This window comes from Cryptomeria japonica, chromosome 3 (genome assembly GCF_030272615.1).
Source record: "Cryptomeria japonica chromosome 3, Sugi_1.0, whole genome shotgun sequence".
NCBI lineage: Eukaryota > Viridiplantae > Streptophyta > Pinopsida > Cupressales > Cupressaceae > Cryptomeria > Cryptomeria japonica.
The window spans coordinates 194,302,198-194,316,965 of record NC_081407.1 but is presented as its reverse complement, the minus strand read 5'-3'; the positions used below and the strand labels follow the sequence as shown (position 1 = coordinate 194,316,965).

General features: G+C 31.6%; 1 pseudogene; it reads right to left on the bottom strand.

Annotated features, from left to right (window-relative positions):
- Window positions 1–7,105: 7,105 nt before the first annotated feature.
- LOC131035062 (NAD(P)H-quinone oxidoreductase subunit H, chloroplastic-like) lies at window positions 7,106–8,030 on the bottom strand (annotated as a pseudogene).
- Window positions 8,031–14,768: the final 6,738 nt, after the last annotated feature.

The window sequence follows — 14,768 nt, the reverse complement described above, 5'->3', positions numbered from 1 at the left end:
ATGAAGGTGGAGTTTGAAGAATATTTTTTTGAATGAGCATTATTATTGGGAAGAAAAGACAAATTTGATTGTTTAGTTATAATATATTTTAAAATCCGGAAACACTTAAAATTGTGCAATTAAATATACATATATAAGATAGATAGGATATATATGTAGAGCAATGCCTATAATTTTTTATCCAATTTTAGATGCACCTTGGGAATGACAATATCATACTATATGTTTCATACTCAATAAGACAATTGATAGGCATAGATGACATGCCATTTTATTAATTTACTTGTAGATAATAAGCAATTAGTTGGGTATACTTCATAAATGAACATAACTAGGTACCCTAGGAAGTCATTGTTTAGCAAACTTGAAATTAACAAGGCATAACATATAAAATTGTGCATATAAAATCAAATGTAGAAATAACTATTATTATTGTCCTATAATTTATGTATTGACAAGTTCATATACTCCACATAGTATACTATAGTCAATTATTTGCTCTATTGTTTAGCAAGCTTGAAATTAACAAGACATAAAATATAAAATTGTTCATATAAAATCAAATGTCAAAATAAATGTTCTTATTGTCCTTTAATTTATACATTGGCAAGTGCATGGGCTCTACATAATATACTATAATCAATTAATTGTTCTACATAATTGCATTTAATTTTGATACAATAGAAACCAACATGTTTTGCACTTGCATCTATACTTATATTAAATTCTTAATTTTATTTATTTACTCTTGAAATTAATTTTATTTATTTACTCTTGAAATTAAGTTTATTCAATTTTGGGCATGTTCCTTACAACCAAATATTTAGCACACATGTTTCTTCAAATACTATATAAGATTTAAATATCACATGAAAATTTGTCTTAAAATTTTATATTATGTCATTTTCCATTAATACACAAAAAAACATTTATTGTAAAGATGGTTAAACCAAAATAAATATAATAATTTAGTCAATTCACATGTTAAAATTACAAAACATTCATCTAATGATAACTAAAAATGTTAAATCAACATGACTAGAAAATCAAATTAGAACAGACAAATAAACACAATTAAAAAATAACTTGACATAAACACAATTGAAAAATAACAACTCCATGCCACATGTCACACAAATATATGAACTTTAAAAAATAAACCCAAATAATATTTTTTATGTTGTGGCTTTTGAGTTTGACAAAAACAAACTCAAATAATATTTTTTATCTTATGGCTTTTGAGTTTGGCAAAAACAAACTCAAATAATATTTTTTATGTTGTGGCTTTTCAAAGCCTTAAAAGGCAGGTGTATTCCACGTAGACCCACTTAAAACCAAAAAAAAAACTAGGTACATAATATTTTTGTATTTTTTTGTTGGGTACATGGAAATTGTTTTATAATCCATTGGAATGTGTGCCAAGATTTTGTGCCGTATCAAACTCAAACATCTTTTCTTGAATATCTTTATTTTTAAATGTAAGGTTGAATTATAATAAAAAATAATTATAAAACTTGGAAGAAATAATAGTGTGAATTTAAGATAATAAATATTGGTATTAAAAAAGTAGTTACGAAAGTTAAGAAAAAATTAAATTTTTGTAAGGATAGTAGACTAACTTGTAAAGCAAATTACTTGCAATTTTATGCATCTGGAGACACTCTTTGTCAATGGTCTTTTTATAGGAAGAACTTTTATTATGGTAAGTATGAGAATGTAATTAAAAAATTTAAATTTTGTTTTATTAGTGCCCTTTTAAGGTAGAGATTTATGTTTTTAATGCAATTTTTTTAAAAAAATTTCCAATTAATTTGTATTGGAATCCATGCACTAAATATAAAAAATGAGATATGTTATATAGTTTGGAATCATTTTATTTTTCAATTTTTTTTTTTTTTTTTTTTTTTTTTTTTTTTTTTTTTTTTTTTTGGATTAGTAGCTTGTATTTTTGGTAGTGATTTTTAATTTTTCATTTGAAAATAAAGAAAAAAAAATGTTTGATGGGCAGGTTCATAACATTTGCATGGTCCCACATTTAACCTAAGTTCAAATTGAGCCTTCACCTTGTTTAACCCATTTTTACATCAAATTGGAAATATTGGAGAAGCAACTAATTTTTTATGCTTATATGTTTTATATATGTGATCAAATAATTTTAACTTTCTTATTATAAAGCATTTAATATTTTCAAATTCTCACCTCTAAAGTAAATGATTTTTTTAATTTCTTATCAATTGAACAACAAAAATATCGCAATTAGGATTTCACTTCTATGAAACAATTAATTTTATTTTTGTGAATTATGTCATGTATAATTTTTTAATTAATTTAAATATTATTAATAGATTTTAAGATCGATCACAAAAATATCTACTTAATTAAACAAGAAAGATCAATAAATTTATCTCTACTATTTTCATACATCGCCTAAATTTTTTTTAACAAAAAGGGACTCTAGCTATAGCACAACTCTTGTTGGATGAATTAATCATATCAAATATATTTTTACTGACCAAGGTTAAAAAATTATAATAAAAGAAGAGTATTTATCTTTAAAAAAGAATCAAATGTAATATTTTAAGCACCTATTCAAGTTTTGTCATTTTCTTGAAGTGTGTGTTTATATGCAAATTAAATATCTTTTTTAACATTTTTAAATAACTTAAAAAATAAAGCAAGATCATCAATAGAACATTTTTTTTCCTTTTTGTTAATTGTGCTAATAGGGACCACTCTCTTTAAGTATATAAATTAACAATATAAACATTATATATGTACATTAAACTTGTTAATACGAGTGTGGATGAGAATCAACAAAACTCAACCCGTGTAGTGAAAATAATATAAAATATCTAAAATAATATATACCACCCAAGGACCTAGCTTTCTTGGATAAATATGGGAACACGAAGTCATTGTGACACTTACCTTTTTCAAATTTACAAGGATTTAATATTCTGCTTGAAATTTGTCTAATGATTTTGTATTTTTTCTAAATTGTCATTACATTTAGGCCCAAATTATGTACGTACCACCTCTAAATAAGAGTCCTTGCTTTTAAGAACACCCTTTTAAGTCCTAGGGGAGAAAGATTTGACCCTTACAAGAGTCAAGCTCCTTCAAGGAGAATTGAGAGACTTTGACAAATCAAAATCCAAATAAGCACCATCCTTAACACCTTCCTTATGTTTAAAAAAATATTTTGATGACTCAAATCTACCCCTTTTCTACCAAGAATCTTAATTTAAGGGTTTTGCCCTTATATCTAAAGGAGAGAATTTTGAACAATCATCTATCTTTGTCCCCTATAGCATAACACCATCTACACTTGAAGAATATTCCTTCATAGTCCACTAATTGAGTGAAATTTTTGGTACCTGCTTTTATTCATATTTCTATTGGTAAATATTTGAAAATGTTTGTTTCCACAAGAATATAAGAAAATGTGAATGAAGATTAGTCTTTTTGCTATTGCAATACCAGAAAAGAATCGGTTTCATATTACAATCTTGGCTTTGAATAGTGTTGTGATGTTTTTACACATCACCTTGTTGCAAATGGGGATCCCCGCTTTTTTTTGTTTTCTAGGTTACTTGTGGAGTCTTTAGCTATTAGCCTTTCACTTTGAAGAGGTGTAGTATCTTAGGTGGCCATGAGATAATCAAGTCAAGTCTCTCTTTTTAGGATGAATTGAGGTTAATTAGTTCTCTAGGCTTAGGAAATGATTGATTTCATGATGATTATTCCATTGGATTATCATCATTAACCTGCTGAATCATAGATGAAGAGTTAAATTTGGCTAAGGCAAATTATTTTCAATGCTTGGAAGAAGGGTAGGTTAGAGCTCAAATCATCATGAAATTGCTCAAGGTGAAGTGATTAAGTTAGCAAAGTTGGCATCTTGAGATCACTTCTAGTTGAACCCAAAATCATCAAACATCTAGTTGGGCTTCAAATGTGTGAACTTTTTCTTTGTCACTTCCAGTTGGGCTCCACATGTGTGAACTTTCACCTCACATTTCCTTTGCATGAGGATGATCATGATCTTGCTAGAATGTTGCTAAGAAGTTATCAAAGGCTTGATCCATGTGGCAAGATAAGAGAGCGAATGAAGTAGCAAGTTAAGCAATCAATAAAGAAATCACTTCCAGTATCCCCTATAAAGTGTGAATTTTACCTTAGTACTTCCAGTTGCCTCCTCAAAGTGCAACCCATCACTTCCAAAGCTTAAGAAAATGAGTAACCCATCACTTTTAGCACCCTTGCAAATCAGCGAACTTCCAATACAGGTCCAAAAGTGCGACATTGACATCATCACTTCTAGTATGCATCTAAAAGCACAACCTTTCACTTCAAGAGCTTTTGTTACCGAATCAAAGGCATGAACTTCCTTTGATACCTCGAAAGCATGATCTCCCCTCATTCATTTGAACCTTCCACTTCCATTTCCACTAATTTTTCACTTCCTTCCATTCCCATTTCCACTTCCACTTCACATCAGGATCCACGGTAATACAGGTGGAAAATTAGACCCCCTGATATGAAAATCCCCTATCAAATCATACATGAAAATAGTAAAAAATTAGATTTGCAAAAATCAAGCTTTAGAGATGAAAATCAGAGATCAAACAAAGGGAAACCATTTACAACTTTAAAGAATAACTTTGTTCTCTTCTATATCTTGATCAAGGTGTGTTTTCTTTTTAGGTTGTGAGGGCAAGGAATAAATAACTTCATCACTTGAGGGAGACAAGGAAATGCAGGAGATCAATTCATAGTGTTCAAACCCAAAGAAGTAGATATCAAGAAGACAACAAGGTAAAAATGAACATCATTCACACCTCAACATACTTAAGGCAAACTAGAGAAAGAGACTCGGGCTATGGAAGAACATAGTAGCAAGTGATGAGGATCAAATCCAAGATTAAGGCCCATCAACTCACATACAACATCAATATTTCACCACATAAGAAAAGACAAGATATCAAGGAATATCAAGAACTCAAAGAAGAAATTTTGCATAATCTTGCATTTCCTTCAGAAATCCAAGAATCGTTGCCAGTATACCAAGATGGAAGCTCTAGGGTGGAAGTCATCAAGATAGGAAGATGGTGTAATTTGGGAGTATCTCCCACCATGATTCCATTCTTCACTGTAGGTGCTTGGATAATGTTGTGTATCAAGAGATATGCCTCATTCATTTACAACTTGTGATGAGTTACAATGAGCAAGCTAAGGTGGCATCCAATCATCACTTATCCAATCATATCATTCTAAGATAAGGCGTCCAAATTCAATGTATCTAGCTCATCCATCAAAAAGGATAACTACCATGTGGGCACATAGTTCGATGCACCTACCCTCATCATCTATTGGTCAATTATTCAAGGAAGGACATGTGTGTCCCATAAAATGTAATTTTATCATTGGTCAAGCATTAAATGCTTTATAATGGGCATAACAAATCCTAATTAGGGTTTCTATCTGTTAACCTTGGCCATTGATTGTGAATCAATCTAAGCCACTCATTGTAATGGGAGCACTATTTAAGGCTCCACTTCTTCATTTGTAATGGTTAATAGTTAATAGTTAATAGTTAATAGTTCAACAATAAAGAATAGTGAATAGTTTAGTAGAAGATCATTAGTAGTTAGAGTAGAGTAGGAAGAGAAGGCAAATATTGTTGCCAAGACTTTATTGGAAGCAACATATTAATTTCATTGAAGATATGGTGAACTTTATGTGTTGATTCAGCAATCTGCATGGTCTCTACTTCTCATTTATTCTCATGTTGTTTAGATGAATGGAAGAACTTTGTGCATGATTAATGATGAAATTCGTGCATCCATACCACTAACACCTTGTTGATTGAAAAGTGTCTTGCATAGTCAATTAGATCCATCTTAGCCAAGCTTAACTTTAATTATCACTCCTTCATTTATATGCTTCACCTTGAGGGTATCCATTCTTTTGAGCAGTGATTTAAAAATCATTAGATATCCCTAGAAGATCGCACTAGCCTTGTGGAGATATTTGTTGCATGTGAAAGCAAAGCTTAGTTGGGTTTCATCAAAGATTATCCATCGCTCTTGCATTCTTAGGATTAGATTAGCTTCCTCAACCCTCATCCTTTTTCCTTTTTTAAGTTAAGAAAAATTCCACGTTCCAAAAAAATTCAAGCATTCAAGATTCGATGTAACTCCACCTTGTGATTCCAACAATATCACATCAAACAACTAAGTCTATCCAAGAGAACGCCAAGACCTAACATTCAGAACCTTGGAGTCATCCAATTTTATCACGAAGTTTAGCACTTGGGAGGATTTTGTTCAAGAGAGGATAAAATACTTAGTATTTTATTATGTGTTGCATTGTGCATGAAAAACACATCAACAAATAGCATGAACTAACTTAAATTTTAGACTCGTATGTAATTGCACAAGCACCTTTTATCGATAAAGTAAACAATTTTGCCTTATTTAATCTATATTTTGTGTGCAAATATGAATGATATATATGGTTTTTGTGATGTTATATTCAGTCCTTGAATTTCATGTCTCATTTTCAACATCTTTATATGGAAACAAACCATATTCTGAGCAGGTCATAAGTTGTGTCACTGGTTCAAACAACCTTTTGTTGTGAAAACATGATTTCATTCATAATGTTGTTGATTCCCAACCTTCTTATGAAACACTTACAAAAAAATATGCTAGGAATGCTTGAGTTGTGCATATTATAGTTTGTTGATTGAACAAATCGCGTGTCTGGAACAACAATATAGGTTTCAATTAATCTTGGTGCATCACCTTAGTGATAGTTATAGGTCATTTTTACAGTATTCTTGAATTATTCTTTCCCCTTTTCCTAGTTGGAGTAGTTTTAGGTGAATCGTCGAGGGGGACGAACCCTCTCTAGAGGTCCACTCCAACGTTTAGGCAACCCACAAGCCTAGAAGTGTTCCCATGTATCAATAGGAGGTTAAGTTGAGAGCTTAATCATGGGTGTAACTTTGCCAATAAAAAGAACATTCATTCTTATTTTTATTTTTGTAAGTAGAATATTAATTTAAAATAATGATGCAATTTACTTGTAGTGTGATAAATCAAGATTCAAAATCGTTCCATTTCGAATCTTTTCCCTTATTTAAACGTCGAACCTCTAAATTCTCATAGGGACCTCCCAAAATTACTTCTAGGGCCCGTCTAATTATTTTCATAGATTCTTTCATTTCCTCGATTCAAAGCAAATAATGAGCTAACGAATCTCCTTCTTTTTGCTAGTGGATTTCCCAATCCAATTCATCGTAGCATTCATAATGATCCACTTTACGAAGATCCCATTGGATTTCGGTAGCTCGTAGCATGGGTCCTGATAAACTCCAATCTATTGCTTCTTCTCTACTAATAATGCCTACTCCCTCAACTCGTTTCAAAAAGATAGGATTTTGTGTAATAAGCCTTTCATATTCTGTCACTTTTGGGAAGAAATAATAGCAAAAATCTAAGCATTTATCTATCTAACCATAGGGTAAATCTACAACTACTCCTCCAATAAAAAAATAATTATGCATCATTTGCATGCTCGTGGCAGCTTCAAATAAATCATGTAATTTCCTTCTCTCTTAAAATATAAAAGAAAGGAGTCTGCGCACCAATATTAGCCATGAAAGGTCCAAGCCATAACAAATGAGAAGCTATACGACTTAACTCTAGCATAATCATTCTAATATAGCTAGCCCTTTTAGGTATTTGAATATTTTCCCATTTTTTTGCCGCATTAACTGTTGTCACCTATGTGAATATAGTAGCTAAATAATCCCATCATGTTACATAGGGGAGATATTGAACAATTGTTCAGTTCTCAACATTTTTTTCCATCCCTTTATGTAAATAACCTAATATAGGTTCACAGTCAATAACATCTTCACCATCTAGAGTAACAATCAGTCGAAGAACACCATGCATTGATGGATGATGAGGACCCATACTTACCATCATGAGGTCTTTCTCCCTAACAACCATAATCATAACTCTTCCCCGGTTTTTCAAAAATCAATGAGAACAAAAGAAAGAGTGACTCATTAGGATTTGGAATTAAATAAACCATAATTGGATCTGAAAATTTCATTCGAAATTAATGTGGTCCATGCATATCTAATTAACTGATTAAACTTTTGCAACAATGTTTATCTTTCTTGAATAGATAAATCAAAAGTCGTTTACGTTTACCCACAATTTTCCATAAACCTCTTTGGGACGAGTAGTCTCTTCCATGTAGGTCCAAATGTTCAGTAAGTCTTTTAATTCAACCAGTTAAATAACATACTTGAGATTCAACATATCCTCTTTGTTCTCTAGGAATTAGAGAGGGGCAAATGCATAATTTTTTTATCATAAAAAAATATTCCAAAGTTCAATATTATTGATTTCATTTAGAGTAATAAAAGGAATGAGATCTATTTTTTTTTGTTCACTCATTTTGCCATGTACATAGTTTATGTATGACCTTTTTATTTTATTTTTTGAAAAGATGGGGATGACCTTTGAGAAAGTTGACTCCTTTTAAAGAAGATTCATAAAAACTTTTCATTTTAGTTTCTTGACTTTTAGATTTTATCCTTTATTTATAATTTTTTAACCTAACATATTTTTAAAAAGAAAATTGAGCATAGGAAAGGGTTGCATTTCAATTGGCTAAGCACAATTGATGAGGATGATGACATGTTCCTTGGATACACCATCCACCAAGGTTCAAACCCCTATAAATATAATAAAAGGGTTGAGGTCAATATCATGCCTCTAGAAAATTTGGTAAAATAGATACCTCTTAGTCATTCATTCTTGAAAAATAAATCAATTGTTTGTGCTACTCATGATCAAGCTCACTATTAGCTCCAAACAATAAGTGTTTAATTTGGTACTTCACTCAAACTTAGAGACAAGAGTTCCTAATGAGCAGCTATCAAACCCCATTATCTTGGTCCATTTATATTATCAATCCGAGGACGTGCATCTTGAAATGAGATAGCATGGTATGTGTACTTAGAGCTTGAAGGAACAATTCTATCCTAGATTTAAGCAAATGAAATGTTGAATAAGACTACATAAAGAAATAATGTATTCCTATATTACAACATAGGAAAATTGCATTAACTTCTATTGTCAAGAATATGAACTTATCTAATCTATGTAGAAACAACTGTTTTATTCTGTTGTGGCTGTAGGAACATACAACAAATGACAGTTTAGAGGCTACATGAGTAGACAACGAACAATTTACCAGAAAAGAATTAAACAACTTTGAAAAGTAAAGTGTGTAAAAAAAAATGTACAGAATCCTCACCAAGTGGGCCCCCTTAAGTGAGTCTTCTGGATGACAAGCTACAACAAAGGTTAACTATAAAACTTCCATGATCAAATCAAACACCATAAATTGCTCAAACAATAAGTTTGTTTCTTTATTTAGGAAAAAAACAACAACATAACATAGTCTGATATTATAATAGCAACTAACTAAATCAAGAAACTTGAGAAGGATTTATAACATTCATCCTATAACAGTTTTCCACAATAGCGATCCACTCCTAGTATCTAGGTGGAGGCTTTATTTAAAATATAAAGTCTAAGAAAGCTAAGAAAAATAGGACTCTGTTATGTCCTTGAAGACTTGTACAATCTTTCCCAGATTTTCTCTAACATCAAACATGGTCATTAATAAAAGACATCAATAGCTCACGACCAATCTTGTAGGCTCTTAAACATCCTTGGACAGTTGGTGTCCAAGCTGTAACAATCTTTGACCCTTTCATGCCTCACTGTCCAGACCTATCCATGATCATCATGCTGCTAATACTCGAGCCTTGTTTCATAATAAAAGTCTTCTTGCGCGACTGCATCACCAGGGTTAGTACAAGGACATCTATTCACATTCATGATCATTCATTGCAACATATTCATCATCACACAAAGATAATATTAATACTTATATTTGCATTCATAAAGCTTATTATTTCATCGCAACAAAAGGTCTCGGACTAAGGATAACATGACCAATACCTAGGCTCAAAAAGGTAGTTAAAGTATAACATATTATATAACAGTCTTGAGTATAAAGGCCGTAAGTATCATAAAACAATTGCAATTAAAGACATAACTAAGATTCATCACTATTAATGCCAACAGGTTGCTAAAACAACTTGAGATTATTATATCACTTCTCAACAACAAAACAACGTTATAGCTATCTCAAATTTAAAATTTTATATTTAATGTGATATGGGTGGGGTTATATAAAAATTATTCATTACCATCTCTATCTATATGAATTTTTACATGAATATTGACATATAAAAAAGAGTGTTTTAAGAACATACCTATTTAATATTTCAAGATATTAGATGACAAGCACTTAAAGGAATAACTATGTTGATTGAGAAATATTTTCAAGAAGAATGACTATATATTTAAGTAAATAGTTATCATTGTATGACAAGGATACTTTTAGAAATCTCAAATACCATCAAATTTCATAAAGATGAGTTAGGTCTTAGTATTTCAAGGGGTTAATGATAACATTGGTTGTTGATAAAAACCTTGTTAGTACTAGATTGTCTAAAGATATTCATTAGATAAATAATATGAATTATCATGATTGGTTGTGAACAATACTTGATTTTCTATAAATTCTTAACCATTGTATGAATTCTAAATGTTGGGCAATAAATTTTTCATAGTGACTACTAGGCACCAAAATAACTCTCCTAAATCCTCTCTGGATGGTTTAAGGATAATTCTAATAGTGGGTAATCTCTCTTACTCTTTAAGAACAACTTAAACTAGAGATTATCTTCCTATAGATATGCCTTAATAGGTACTTAAATAACAAAAATATGGATAACCAGAATGACAAACAATAGTTTCACCCAACTACAGAATTAACCCCAATAATTGTCACTAGGTCAAGAGCGATCAACTACAATTCAACCTTTATGATCAATACCTTGCACTTGCATCAATAGATAATTACAATGGTACACACCTTTGTAACGATTTTATTTACACTTCTTCAAACATTGACAAAGTATAGGTATACTAAACATGATCCTTTGAGGATTTAACAATTAGGTTTTCTTTGAGGTTTTCCCTAGTTTTTTTCTAACATTGAATCATGAACTGTTGCAAATGTGAAGTTGATGGTGTGTCAGTATGGTTGTCATTAATGTCAACATACTGATTCTTTGTTGGTGTTTCAATTATTGGTTTGTGCTCCACATTTTTGATATGTTGCAGTTGTATTCATGAAGCTTTGGTACGTTGTTCGATGTTGCCTTGGGATGTCATGCTTATGATTTAGCGCTCCAAAATTTGTGCTCTGGAAGTATACTCAGTGATGATTATATTTGACAGTTTGCAATTCTCTGCATTTCTCCAAATTTCTAGTTTTGATGATGATATTTTGGATTTATGTTGTTCATGTCTTTAACTTTGTTATCCTGATTCAAGACGTGATAACATGCTCCAGAGTCATGGTTGCAAATATGTTCATTCCGGGTCCATTTGACCTTGAATGTTCTGATTTTTCTATGGTGATTGTGGTGTATGGATAACATGTTGTTTTAATTGATGTAGTGCATTGTGGTGTAATCCACTTCTCATTCCTTTCCACCATGGGAATGTTTAGTGTAGACCTATTTCAATTTGGATTCTGGATATTCTTTGGCCAACTTGGGAGACTTCTATTTAAGATATTAGTATAAATAAAGGATGATTGTATATAGAAGCAAGTGGATTGAAAAAGAAAATCTATTTTCTATTAATGCGATTTTGTGCAAGGTTGTGTGAAGTTGTGGTTGAGCAGTGTGGTAGTGTGTTGTTACTATTTGGTACCGCGGGCAGTGAGCCAAAGGTTTCTTTTGGAATTGCAGCGTAGTTGTAGTTCTACTACAACTTATTTTTCCTTCTTCTTCTTTTGGCCAATGAGCCTTTTTCTAGCGGGATGGGCAGTGAGCCCACCTATAGTGAGCCACCCTTTGTAAAAATCACCTTAATAGGTGTCACCCTAACAGGTGTTATACTTGAGAATTAACATTCTCCATGGTTTTTCCCTTCTCGGGTTTTCCACGTAATATTTGGTGTTTCATCTGTATGTTTCATGTGTGTGCTCTCTCATGCTTATATTTGTTTATGGTTAAGTAATCATGAATTAGTTTACCGGATCTATTTATGTGGAATAAGTAAAAGATTTTAATTGACAACTGATTCACTCCCCCTCTCTGTTGTCTGAGATATTCAACAAATGGTATCAAAGCCTGGGTCACAGGTTTAATCACCCTCGCTTGCGTTGGGGGGCGATTGTTGCACAATGTGCGCCCTTGGTCTCCTTGTGTTGTGTAACACAATGCTAGGATTTGTGACATGGCTTAAACATCTCCTATGGATTATATAAGTTTAGTGGTTGTATCGGGCATTAACAGGTCGATCTTTTGGTGCAATGACAACCATACTTCTAACATGACCAACATACATTTATCTGCCCCTATTTCATATATTAGACTACTAACGAATATTTTATGTTTGAAATTGATATGGAGGATTTGAGTTTTGCAAAACACAAATGAATAATAAAGAACTAGATTGCATTCATTTAAAAGCACCACAATATTTATCAAATCTTTTCTATATTTGCACTATTAAATATGGTGAAGGAAAATATTATAACAACAAGAAACCTATCATTTTTTTTTATTCAAAATATTTTTAAAATTATTACAACTAATCAAAGGAATTTATGATTATAAATATCCCTTGTTGTAGCTTTCCGTCTATAAATTATAAGTGATAGCCCACTAATTGGATACTATAGAAAGCTTATAAATCTCCAGACGTTTGTTCGATAAAAATATGGAGTGACCAACCCTTTGAATTGATGAGACAAATGAATATAGATCTAAAAACACGACTACATGAGCCATGAGTGAAGAAACATGTAGATGCAAAATCACAAAGATATGTTATGTCATAGTCACAATCATGATAAGTTCCTTTTTTATATCTATAAAAACATGATAAAGAAGAGGAAAACATTATGCACATTATTGAATTACAAGTTTTAAATGCTAATGACGTAGTCAAGATCAAGGGGTCTTATCAAACTACCCAATCTTGCAACCTTTACATATCATCCACCAAAAATAACTCATATGAAACAAAGTTTGAAACATGTATTCATTACAAAATTCTTCAAGAACACTTACATACATGGAGGATTTCAGCAAGAAACATAATTCAAAAATTATACAAGAGTTTTGGGCACTTCATGCCTTCAAATCTTCAAATTCTCTTGCCTTCAACTTTGTTGGCTACACTCCTCTTTGGAAATATCATTTTTTTCCTTTCATCTTAAAGCTCTCATGGCTACCTTGAACACATCCAACACACCTACAAAATTCTTCTTTCTCTTCTTTTATCTTTTTGCTCTTGACAAGGTAATTGCCTACACTCTTCCTCATGCAATTCTCTGGAGCAACTTGTAAGTTCATTCTCCAACCTTGTTGCTATTGATTGTTGCTTCTTACCACCATTGAAGAATACATTTTATATAGATATTAGAAACCTTGTGAGACATCACAATGAGGCACCCAAATCTGCCCTTTCATTTCCCTCCAATTGTCTTTTGAACTTTCTATGTATATGCTTGAAATTCTTCATCAAATGCTTCCACATATGGCACCCAAGCTTGCTAAACTATATCAAATAAATTTTTATTGCAAATACCTTTGAAAATTAAATAAAAACAAGAACCAAGTCTTTCTCTTTGGTATTGAAGGTTTTTGAATTATTTTCTCAAAAATCACTACCTTTTCCCTTCATTTTGGGCACTTGAAATGAAAGAATAAAACAAGAATGGACTACCAATGGACATTTTACTTATGAACACTTTATTAAGTATCCAAATTGTTTAAATTAATTCATTTTCAATTTATAATATGCCAATTATTACATTCAAACTTTGAAACCTTGCAATTATGCAATATATTACTTGGGGCTAAATTCCTGGCAGGGGCTCTAATCTTTCTACAAAAAGTGTGCTTGGTAAGCTAAAAGTGCAGTGCACTACAAAAAAAAGAATACAAATGGATGTGTTTGATCAGGTGGTATGCTGGTATGAAATTTAGCATTCAAAAGTATTGGGAAGTAGAGCGAAGATCAACAAGGAAAAGGGCCTGATGTGGGTTTGATGTCCATGGGTCATTGGATGTGGTCCTTCTTTGTATGGACTAAGGTGACCTTTAGATTAAGGTCAAAACTCTCAATAAAAAATAGTCTTTGACTAATCAAAACAAAAAACCTCCTAGACAAGCCAAAAAGGGAGCTCGATAGATATGAAAAGCTCAATCAAATGTGTTGCAAGTGTAACAAGGTAGGATATGAACTATCCAAAAACTATTGTTGCCATGGTAAAAAGGTAACCCCATGTACAATAGATGAAGTAGTACACACATGACCCAATAAAACTATAGTTGCCTAATAAAAGAAACCTCAAACACAAAATGAAATGTCTAATCAAATCACACGAGATCTATACAAAATGATTCAGACTCAAATATAATATTGCCTACCACTAAAATAAAAAAGGCCACATGATGTGATGCCAGCCCATGGGGGCGAAATAAAAATTTTAATTTTTTAAAATGCCAAAAGCGTACCAGTACCATTTGCATCTAGCCAAAAATACCTAAAAATATGCTAGAAAATTGTTGTAAAAAT